Here is an 8,927-nt window from a genome sequence, read left to right as displayed (position 1 = left end):
GTGTATTTAATCCCCTGGACATCCAGGAGTTTCCACCTGTCCTTACCCAGCTCACTGTATCTGAACTCATCTCTTCAGAAGCCTGTCTGGACATTTGCACTTTCCATCGCTCCCCAGAGGTTCTTCACCGCTCACTCTTGGCTCATTCAGAGCTTCTCAGCTCTCACTCTGCTTTGAGCTTCAGGCAGGTAAAATCTTTCAGCAGTTGCTCTCGTACTCCCTATAGGCAACTCTTCAATTATGGCAATTGACCTCGCTGGAAACTACTTAATTTAACCTCAGAACTGAGAAACATCATGAAGTTCTATTGTGTTTTCTTTTTTTTTCTCCTTTTTTTTCTGTTTCCTCTAATTAAAAATGCCCCGGTGCCTGTTTACATCCAGTTCTCTAAGGAAACAAGAAGCAAGCACCTTGCAACTTGCAACTGCGAAGAAGCTGTAACAATCAGTGCAAACTTCAGTGCAGAATCTGATATAAAGAAATGTGCTGTAAATCCCAGGGGCCAATGAGCAAAACAGGGAGTTTGGGGAGCTTATTATAGATTTCCTGCTAACAATCTGAGCAGAGAAACATTCTTCACAGAACTTCTCTGTTTATTTGACACCTTTCAGGTCTCCTCCTCTGTCTGTATTTTTATTTTCTTGTTCCTCCACCTCTTCCTTCTTCCAAAACGTTTCCAAGGGAAAGATTCCTGGAATCACAGAATCACTCCTGTTTGAACATCATCTTGTCTCACTGTCCTGCTCAGGGCAGGGTGACCGAGGTGAGTTTGGCCAAGGCCTCTGCCCAGCTTTGCACCATCCACTAAGGAGCTGAAGGTTCACTGTGTCACATCATACAGGGGGAGAATAGAGACGTTCAACAGTGTTGGCCCAAGAGCTGGTCCCTGAGGGATTCCACTGGTAACTGGCTCTGTGGACACTTTGTACCACTGGTGACATTTGGGCTCTACGGGGGACTATAGATGCTATATAAAATGCTATATAAAAAGATGTGCTCATGCTTTTGTGACACTAGTGTATTGAAAAATTTAAATGTCATGAGTTTGCCTGTTTAAGAGTTGGGGTGTTCAGCTGGAGAAGAGAGGCTCCTGGGAGACCTTATTGCAGCCTTTCTGGACCAAAAAGGGGCTGATAAGAAAGACGGGGACAGACTTTTGAGCAGGGGCTGTTGTGACAGGACAAAGGGTGATAGTTTAAACTAGAAGAGGGGAGAGTCAAGGAATGAAATGAGGAAGAGGTTGCTTATACTGAGGGTGGTAAAACACTGGGACAGGCTTCCCAGAGAGGTGGTGGATGAACCATCCCGGAGACATCCCAGGCCAGGCTGGATGGGGCTCTGAGCTACCTGAGCTGCTGAAGATGTCCCTGATCACCGAGGGGAGTTGAACCAGATGGGCTGTGAATGTCACTTCCAACTCAGACTACTTTGTGATTCCAGGATTCAGTGACAGGAAAGACTGGATGCATCGATGCTGAGAACCAGAAAAGGTCTTGTCTGGCTTGTGCGAGCCAGGCCGGCAGCTTCACCCAGCAGCTCTCCCCACCCGAGTGGAGAGCTGACCCACTTGTGTACAGCCCACCCTGCCCCTGCCCCACAGTGCCGAGAGGATGCTGCCCAGGGCCCCAGGATGGACATTTGTGGGGGAGTATTGGGAGCACTGGGAGGTTTACTGGGAGCACTGGGGGTTTACTGGGACTTCTTGGAGGTTTACTGGGAGGATTACTGGAAACAGTAGGACGATTAGTGGGGGGTTAATGGGAACACAACATGGTTACTGAGAGCACTGTGGCGGCCTGCTGGGAGCACAAGGACAGTTAGTGGGAGCACTGGGGGTTAACTGGGAGTCCTTGGAGGATTACTGGGAACAATGGGGGCTGCTGGGAGCACTGGAAAGGTTAGTTGGGGGCTACTGGGAGCACAGGAGGGGTTAGTGGGAGGGTTACTGGGAGCACTGGAGGAGTCAGTGGGAGGGTTACTGGTAGCACTGGAGGGGTTAGTGGGAGCACTGGAGGTGTTAGTGGGAGGCTTACTGGTAGCACTGGAGAGGTCACTGGGAGCCTTACTGGGAGCACTGGAGGGGTCAGTGGGACAGTTACTGGGAGCACTGGAGGGGTCAGTGGGATGGTTACTGGGAGCACTGGAGGGGTTAGTGGGGGTTACTGGGAGCACTGGAGGGGTCAGTGGGAGAGTTACTGGAAGCACTGTAGGGATTAGTGGGGGTTACTGGGAGCGCTGGAGGGGTTACTGGGAGCATTACTGGGAGCACTGGATGGGTTAGTGGGGGGGTCACTGGAGGGGTGAGTGGGAGCATTACTGGGAGCACTGGAGGTGTTACTAGGAGCACTGGAGGGGTTAATGGGACGGTTACTGGGAGCACTGGAAGGATCAGTGGGAGGGTTACTGGGAGCACCGGGAGCATTAGGGTGATACTGCTGTGGGTGTCCATCACAACCCACCAGCTCAGGGTGAGGACGTTGTCGAGGCCTCTCCAGCAGCTGAGAGCGGCCTCAGTCACAGGCCCTGGTTGTCGTGGGGGTTTGAACTCCCCTGATGTTTCTGGAAGGACGACTCAGCCAGACACAGTCCAGGAGGTTCACCAAGTGCATCCATGGGAACTTCCTGATGCAAAGGGTGGAGGAGCCGACCAGGAGAGGAGCTGCTGGACCTCATCCTCACTAACAAGGAGGGGCTGGTTGAGGTGGTAAAGGTTGAGGGCTACCTTGGCTGCAGCGACCATGAGATGGTGGAGTTCAGGATCTCGTGTGGCAGGAGCAGGATAGCAAGCAGAATTGCAACCCTGGATTTCAGCAGGGCAAACTTTGGCCTGTTCAGGCAATTGCTGGGGGAAATCCCACGGGCAAGGCTGCTTGAAGGTAAATCCATAAATCCATGGGTTCGGATGGGATGCACCCGCGGGTGCTGAGGGAGCTGGCTGAGGTCATTGCTGGGCCACTCTCCATCATCTTTGCTAAGTTGTGGCAAATGGGAGGACTGGAGGGAAGCAAATGTCACTGCAATCTTCAAAAAGGGCAAGAAGGAGGACCCGGGGAACTCTAGACTGGTCAGCCTCACCTCCATCCCTGGGAAACTGATGGAATGACTTCTCCTTGGTGCCGTCTCAAGGCATATCAGGGATAAGAGGGTCCTTAGGGGTAGTCAACATGGCTTCACCAAGGGGAAGTCGTGCTTGACCAACCTCATTGACTGTTATGAAGGCATAACGAGGTGGATACATGATGACAAAACAGTGGATGTGGTCTACCTTGACTTGAGTAAAGCCTTTGACACAGTGTCCCACAGCATCCTCACAGCTAAACTGGGGCAGTGCAGTCTGGATGAGCGGGTAGTGAGGTGGACTGTGAAGTGGCTGAAGGGAAGTAGCCAGAGAGTCGTGGTCAATGGGGCAGAGTCCATTTGAGGCCAGTATGTAGTGCAGTGCCTCAGGGGTCAGTGCTGGGGCCAGTACTATTCAGTAAATTCATCAGTGACTTGGAGGAGGAAACAGGGTGACTGTCAGCAAGTTTGCTGATGACACCAAGCTGGGAGGAGTGGCTGACACTGGAAGCTGTGCTGCCATCAGAGACCTGGACAGGCTGGAGCGCTGGGCGGGGAAAATGTAATGAAATAGAATGAGGGCAAGTGTAGAGTATTACATCTGGGCAAGAAGAACCCCAGGTTCCAGTGTAAGTTGGGGAAGGACCTGTTGGAGAGCAGTGTAGGGGAAAGGGACCTGGGGGTCCTGGGCACAGCAGGATGACCATGAGCCAGCACTGGGCCTTTGTGGCCAGGAAGGCCAATGGTACCTGGGGTGGGTTAGAAGGGGGTGGTCAGTAGCTCAGAGAAGTTCTCTTGCCCCTCTGCTCTGCCCTGGGGAGACCACACCTGGAATATTCTCATACCAATTTATTTTTTACTAGCAAGAATACAACGCTGGGAAAAAGTATGTCTGCAGAGCAGACACAACTAGCATTACTGATTGCTTGAGGTTGTCTCAAAGGATGTGCCCCTAGAGCCCCAGGGACACCTGGAGGAGCCCAGAGGGGACAGAGAAAGGGACATCGTGGGCTGCTCCTGTGCTGCTGAGCTGGGCTGGGCTCCTGGGTCACAGGGAGCTCATGGCAGCGGCAGCGCTGCAGAGAGACAGCTCTGCCCAGGAGCAGCTCCTCTGCACACGCAGCAGGGCTGAGGGCTCTGCCTGCAGCACCGAGGGCACAGGAGCCAGGCACAGAGAGGGAAACGCAGTCTGGGCTGGGAGGATGCTGAGAGATCACTGGGAGAGAAATCTTCACAGATATTAAGCCTTTGGCTGCAGGACATTGCATCTGCAAATCACGGTAGGATCTCAGAAAGCTGTCACATTGCAGAGCCTGCGAGAGATGTAAGTACAGCTCTCAGAGGTTCTCTGATCAGGGGAGAGGATGTGCTGCAGAGCAGGGATTGCCTTCTGCGCTGTCAGAGTGACAAGACGTGAATCCTGCGTTCTCCCCAGGGTGGCTGTGGGGTGTAAATGTAAATGTGCAGGCAGGGGTGCCCAGGGCTGTCCTGCAGAGCAGGATCCCTGCACCCCAGGGCTGTGCCGGGCAGGGACTCTGCAGCCTGCCAGGGTCAGCGCTCAGCCTGCCCCGGAGAGCCCAGTAACACTGCGGGGAGAAGCTGTGGGGGGAAGGACCGACCCCTGGCAGGGCAGGGTCCTTCTGCTGCTGGGTTCTCCGAGGGTCACGGCTGCTCACAGCTCCAGCTCATTCCAGAATATTGACAAGAGGAGGTTTCAAGGAGAAGAAGACAAAGAGTACTACAAAGATAAGGAACCTCCCTGAGTCTGTGTTTTCAGTCTCCTACTCTGGGGAATGGGTGGTGATTAAGGCCGTTCTTAATTTTAAACAAATACTTGAGACACATGAACTGCAGTAGGTCTTCAAGAGAATCCTGGCATGCCTTGCCTCTCCTCTGCCTATGCAGAACCAGCATCACCTTTGCTGGACAGTTTACACTTAATCTGTAATCTGTTTTCCAGCCTGCAAACAGGAAGATGCCCCCAGGCAGGGCCCTGTGAACAGGCAGGATCTGTAGGGCCATGGGGAGGGCACAGAGGGGGGGATGGTCTGTGAGCACTGACAGGGAACAGACATGGACAGGGAAACACCTCCCAGGGGAGAATCTCCAGGGAGCAGGAAAATGATCAGAAATGAGAGGAAACTAAACCTGGAATTGTTATGGGAGGGAGAAGAGAGAAAAGTCCCTGTGACCCCCTGCAGGTCAGATCCCTCCTGTGAGCAGCCCCCTGGCCTCCTGTCCCACCCAGCAAAGCCTCTGCCCTCAGGGCCGGGGGCTCCAAGGCATGAAGCAGCTCCTGTGCAGCCAGAGCTCCAGTTCCTCTGCAGAGCGCAGGGGCTGAGAGCAGCTGCCCAGCAGTGTTGGTGCCTGGGAGGTGGCTGCACAGCTGGGGAAGGGTGACGCTGTCTGAGTGCCCGGCTGCCTCTGCTCTGGCCTCTCTCACACCCACCCTCACCACATTTTCCTTCTTGCTCCCCTGCTCTGGGTCACTGCTGTTGGGATCTTGTTCTTGCTGTCAGGCTCTCTGGGGGTGGCAGTTTCAGCTGCAGAGTCACAGCCTGATCTTGTGGGTCCTTTCCTGCAGGTATGTCCATGGGCACATGTGTCCCAGCTTTGCTCTGACCTGTGGGCTGTGGGCAATGCAGTCTGTGGGGCTGGGGAATGAGCTGTGTGTGTCCTGGGCTAAGCGTTGGGTGCTGAGACCTTAGGAAAGGGTGAGACCTGTCATGGTCTGAGGTGGATCCCTCTGCTCTCAGCAGTGCCTGGTGGCTTTTCAGGGTACCATGGGAGTGTGATCAGTCCCCATCTCAGAAAGGTGCCAGCCCATGGGAGCTGGAGCAAGACAGAGGGACAGAGCAGCTGCCGTCACTCTGCACTGACCCACAGGCACCCTCTGGTCTTGCAGGACTCGCTCTGTTGTCCCTGAGTGCAGCAGAAATGCTGAGGGTTTCTGACACCCAACAACACTCTGCAGTGAATATAGGGGGAGATGTAAAAACACCTTGAACTCTTAAACTACCTTCACCATCTCTGCTCCTTATCACTGGGAAAGCAAGTGCTGGCAGCACTTCCGTATTAGCAGAACCAAGATAATCCCCACCGTTTCTGTGGCCCCACTTCTGCCAAGCTGGGCTGACTTATCGAGAGCCCATGGGCAGAGGCCCTGCTCTTGGTTGCACATTTTCCAGCCCCAAGCAGGGCTGCAGCCACAGTGCTGAAGAATGTTCTCCTAGAAAATCAAAAGGGTGTCTGTGTGTGACAGGGGAGGGTCTATGGGAGTTGGTTTGATTTTTGTCAGAGAACACTTCCCTGGCTTTACACTTTTTTTCTCATGACAGCACCCCATGCTCAGGAATAGCAAATGTCCAACAGCAGCTCCATCACCCAGTTCCTCCTCCTGCCGTTCACAGACACACGGGAGCTGCAGCTCTTGCACTTCTGGCTCTTCCTGGGCATCTACCTGGCTGCCCTCCTGGGCAACGGCCTCATCATCACCACCATAGCCTGTGACCAGCACCTCCACACCCCCATGTACTTCTTCCTGCTCAACCTCGCCCTCATCAACCTGGGCTGCATCTCCACCATTGTCCCCAAATCCATCACCAACTCCCTCTGGGACACCAGGGCCATCTCCTACACGGGTTGTGCTGCTCAGCTCTTTTCAGTTGCCGTCTTGATCACAGCAGAGTATTGTCTCCTCACCATCATGTTGTACGACTGCTACGTTGCCATCTGCAAACCCCTGCACTACGGAACCCTCCTGGGCAGCAGAGCTTGTGTCCACATGGCAGCAGCTTCCTGGGCCGCTGGGTTTCTCAATGCTCTGCTGCACACGCCCAATACATTTTCACTGCCCCTGTGCAAGGGCAATGCCCTGGGCCAGTTCTTCTGTGAAATCCCCCAGATCCTCAAGCTCTCCTGCTCACACTCCTACCTCAGGGAACTTGGGCTTCTTGCCGTTTGTATATTAGTAGTATTTGGCTGTTTTGTGTTCATTGTGGTGTCCTATGTGCAGATCTTCAGGGCCGTGCTGAGGATCCCCTCTGAACAGGGACGGCACAAAGCCTTTTCCCACCTGCCTCCCTCACCTGGCCGTGGTCTCTCTGTTCATCAGCACTGGCACGTTTGCCTACCTGAAGCTCCCCTCCATCTCCTCCACATCCCTGGACCTGCTGGTGTCTGTTCTGTACTCAGTGGTTCCTCCATCAGTGAACCCCCTCATCTACAGCATGAGGAACCAGCAGCTCAAGGATGCCCTGTGGAAACTCATATCCTAGTGATTTCTGAAGCAATAAACTGCCCATCTTCTTCTATATAGGAGTTTTAATGTAGCTAATTACAAGCTCAGCCTGTCAACTGGATTTTCTGGTGTTGTTGGTTGTTTTCTTATTGTGATAATGTTGTCATCCCCTTTCTAATTCACTGTTGGCTTTTCTTTTATAACTGTTGGCTGCTTAAATGAGCAGCAGTGCTCTCCTTGTCTCTAAACAGAATAAAGGGCTCTTTAGTGACTTGTTTTTCAGTATATCTTTCCTGCAAGGGCTTTTGGAGCTGCAGGGACAGTTCCTGTGCGTGGGTGGAGGGGAAAACAGCTCTGGCATGGCAGCCCTGCCAGGGAGCAGCAGCGCTTGTTCTTCCAGAGCTGTCCTGGTTCCACTCCACACTCTGCTTCTCGTCCCTTGTGTTGGTGCAAGGCCTGAGTGCTCTGGCACTTGGTCACCGTCCTGCTGTGTGTCAGTCCTGTGAGTGCAGGCAGGGACAGGCAATGGGCACTGCTGTGACAGAGCTGGACTCACAACAGCCTTTCCAGATAGAAAGGTGATCTCCTATGGGCAGGGCCTGAAGGTTTAGGTCTTCTTCCAAACCTTCTCTCAAGAATATACCCAAGAAAATGGCCCACAGATGAAACACCATTGTACAGCTGAACAGTGCGTGTATGCAGGTCTGGCACACAGCAGTGTCCTCTCACAGCCAGGCTCCTGCCAGAGACCTGCAGGACCAGCAGGTACTGATCTCTTCTCTCTGGTGACCAATGAGAGAACCCAAGGAAACGGAAGAATGTGCCAGGGGAGTGTCTGTTGCACATGAGGAAAAGGCTCTTCCCCTAGAGGTGCTGGACACTGAACAGGCTCCCCAGGGAGGTGTCACGGTCCCAACCTGACAGTGATCAAGGAGAGACTGGACAATGTCCTCAGACACACGGGGTGACCTGTGGGGTGTCCTGTGCAGGGACAGGAGTTGGACTCCATGATCCTCGTGGGTCCTTCCAACTCAGGACATTCTAAGATTCTATGAAACACTAGGTCAAAAGTCCATGTTTTCATTGTGCAGATGAGTTGTAAACATACACATCATGTGCATGTCCACTGTGTGCATGTGGTGAGATGAACCCAAGGGAGCACAAACACTGTCAGCTATTCCTTGGGGTGCCATAAAGGTCAGTGAGACAGAGATGGTGTTCAGGGGTCTCTTCCAACCTGTGTTATTGTAGGATTCCATGAATCTTTTCCATGGAGAGCTCTGTAACGTCAGAATAGACAGAGGAAGAAGAAAACAAAGAGGCAGAAGCAGAGATGTAAAATCTGGGGGTGTTGATTGACAGCAGCTGAACATGAGCCAGTGTGTGCCCAGCTGGCCAAAAAGGCCAATGGCCTCCTGGCTTGTATCAAGAATAGAGTAGTGGACAGAAACAGGGCAGTTATCGTCCCCTTGTACTTGATGCTGGTGAGGCCACAACTCAAATCCTCGGTTCAGTTTTGGGCTCCTCACTATTGTAAAGACCTTGAGGTGCTGGAGCGAGTGCAGAGGAGGGGGACAAGGCTGTTGAGGGTCTGGAGCACAAGACTTCTAAGGAGCAGCTGAGGGACAAG

The 8,927-nt window shown here is 53.2% G+C and overlaps 1 pseudogene across 1 annotated transcript; it reads left to right on the top strand.

The window, feature by feature from the left end:
- The first annotated feature begins 6,418 nt into the window (after positions 1-6,418).
- Positions 6,419-7,334, top strand: LOC308047303 (olfactory receptor 14J1-like; annotated as a pseudogene). Its single transcript has one exon. The product of its transcript is annotated as an olfactory receptor 14J1-like (transcript).
- The last annotated feature ends 1,593 nt before the right edge of the window (positions 7,335-8,927 follow it).

This window comes from Nesoenas mayeri, assembly GCF_963082525.1.
Source record: "Nesoenas mayeri genome assembly, chromosome: 18".
NCBI lineage: Eukaryota > Metazoa > Chordata > Aves > Columbiformes > Columbidae > Nesoenas > Nesoenas mayeri.
Note: the sequence above shows the minus strand (reverse complement) of the source record. Positions and strands in the feature narration are given on the sequence as shown.